Here is a 2,820-nt window from a genome sequence, read left to right on the forward strand (position 1 = left end):
CACTAACCAGTTGACCGAATCTCTACAGGGCGGGGAACGCCGGGATTGTGATCGTTACTTGCAACCTCGGTTGATTCGGTTCGTCTGTCAGCCGGTCACAATGTTCCACTACAGTGATTACAAGTCCTCATTTGTTTCCTCGAGGTTTACCTCCCGCAAGTTAGCGCGCTCTTCTTTGAGGGGAGACGTCCTTGTTGTCCCTAAAATCCGAGACGTCTGCGTAGAATGTACGTCATTTTGGATATTATGTAGATCGTCCTTTCCCTCTTGCGCGCGTTTCTTACGTATTTATCCAAGGCACCATGGAATTTTTACGTTACGGATATTTTGAAGGACTTATTTGTTTAACCTCGGCCTAAAAGATGAAAAACCCTAGGTTGGTTCGTTAGAATGTTTGGTTGGGTTCGTCCTTTGCGGGGATATGTTAACCTATACTTATATGTTTATTTACTAGTTGATTTATATTTCAGACAGAGGGTGAAAAGAGGTGCTGCAGCACAGGCAGTATGAGAACAATAAAGAGCTTTTTTGAACATTAAAGCAGGAGACTTGTACCAGAGACACTACATACTGATATACACCTGAACATCAGCAGGAGAGGACTCTTTAAAGTAGAGACACTACATACTGATATACACCTGAACATCAGCAGGAGAGGACTCTTTAAAGTAGAGACACTACATACTGATATACACCTGAACTTCACTGATATACACCTGAACATCAGCAGGAGAGGACTCTTTAAAGTAGAGACACTACATACTGATATATACCTGAAAATGAAATGTGTCCTCCTTAACGGACTATTTTCTGTTTCTGTCTCTCTGTCCTCTTCACTTAGTCTTTTTTCACTATTTTCTTTCTCTCTATCTTTGCGTCAATGTCTCTTTCAATTTGTTGTTTTCTTAACCGTCTCATCTAAAATACACTTAATTCTTCATTGTATTACTTTTATAACTGGTCCTTCAACACTTTTTAGACGATCTCTTATTGTTTTTAAAATGCTGTTACTGTTACGACAGATGTGTACATAACTGATATTTATTCCTATTAACGTTTACCTTTTACTCGCATTTGACCTTTGCTGTTGTTACGCTGTAAATATCCAATTCTTTCTGTAACCGTGTCTTCCCTTTTATCCTAAAATATAATCTTTCTCCGTTATTGCTTTCCCCGCTTTTTCTAACTTTTCTTATTACATTTAAACTCAATTACCAAATCTTTTTATTGGCCTGCAAGCCTGAAAATCAATCTTGCGAAGAATCAGAAAAACTCCTGTTATCTGTATCATTCCTTCACCCACACACACACACACACACACACAGGCTCAGGTTCCCTCAGATGTCGGGGGTTTCGGATTCACTCTGGATGTCGGATGAACCACGTCTGGGTCATTTCCACGCGGATGTTGGTTTTACCCGCAGAGCGTCGCTTTAACGTCGATATCTGATATTCATTTTTCTGTCATCTCTGATATTTTCCTAAGCCCCTCTCTCTACCTGTCCTCATAAATAATGATAAGCTCTTTATTTAACAGGGCAGACGCAGACATTCATAGCTAAAAAACACATTTATCTCATATATCTTAAGGTTTTGTGACTTGGTTACACGATTTACGGCGAGGAAACTCAACCCGAGTCCCATGGATGCAGAAATAATCTCTGTGTTAAGTAAAAAGGACGGGATGGTTGGAGGAAAGATTGACGTTTTTAAGAGCGTCTGAACTAAGGCGGGGGCTTGGAGCTGATTTGAACACCACCACCGTGGGAAAATGCTGCTCACCTGTAACGCAACCCCCCCAAACAAGTTCCTCTTAAAGCTCCACTGGTATTTATTTTGTTATGAAATGTTCCACAGTATATTAGCATGCAGAACATTAATGTAGCAACACGCTATGTACAGTATATGTAGAGCTGGCTTTAGAGAATAAAGTCACGCTCGCTCTGTGTGTTGAAATCTGAGTTTCTCTGGTGAGTTATTTTATTTATTCAAGCAGTTTCAAAGAGATTAGGATCTCTCTCCAAGATAGACTTGAGAAAAAGAAACATTCACAAGACCTCAAACAGAAGCTACACAATAGGAGTCATGACAAATATCAGATAATAACGCTTTAAAGATCATCCAGTGTAATGGATGACTAGTTTAGGGAAGTATGCAATTCATTTCAAGGTTTAAAATACTTGAAAATAGCCCAACATTACTGATTACATGAGTGATATCTAAGGTTAAGTAGCAACTAGATCACATGTGTCAAACTCAAAGCCCGGGGGACAAATCAGGCCCGTGGTGGATTTAATTTCGGCCCACAGGATAATTTCTAATTAGATCTGGCCCGCCGGTATATTGCACGCACACCATCCTGAGGGTCTCCTCAGATCAGAGCCTGAGCCCAAACATTGATGACCTTGCACCCAAGATGAGATGCCAAGTATCTGACTAGCATCACAGAGCAGCACACTGAGTTAATGGATGTTTCCTTCTGCACTTTTCTCTCACGACAACAGGGCATGTTTGGTTTCTTTGAGGGAAATCGTTTTTTAAGCTGTTGTTGGCCTGTTAAAGTAGAGACACTACATACTGATATACACCTTAACATCAGACAGGAGAGGACTCTTTAAAAGTAGAGACACTTCATACTGATATACACCTGAACATCAGCAGGAGAGGACTCTTTAAAGTAGAGACACTACATTACTGATATACACCTGAACATCAGCAGGAGAGGACTCTTTAAAAGTGAGACACTACATACTGATATACACCTGAACATCAGCAGGAGAGGACTCTTTAAAGTAGAGACACTACATACTGATATACACC

The 2,820-nt window shown here is 40.3% G+C and overlaps 1 protein-coding gene across 1 annotated transcript in view; it reads left to right on the forward strand.

Moving 5' to 3' along the window:
- The window catches only part of LOC104945859 (protein shisa-9A-like), an 83,578-nt gene extending 82,018 nt beyond the window's left edge, over nt 1-1,560 (forward strand). Inside the window, exon 5 of the transcript XR_798377.1 lies at nt 1,549-1,560. The gene's annotated coding sequence lies outside the window, so the exon portion shown is untranslated. The remainder of the gene's footprint in view (nt 1-1,548) is intronic.
- Nucleotides 1,561-2,820: the final 1,260 nt, after the last annotated feature.

This window comes from Notothenia coriiceps, unplaced genomic scaffold, assembly GCF_000735185.1.
Source record: "Notothenia coriiceps isolate Sejong01 unplaced genomic scaffold, NC01 NC01_scaffold00010093, whole genome shotgun sequence".
Taxonomy (NCBI): Eukaryota; Metazoa; Chordata; class Actinopteri; order Perciformes; family Nototheniidae; genus Notothenia; species Notothenia coriiceps.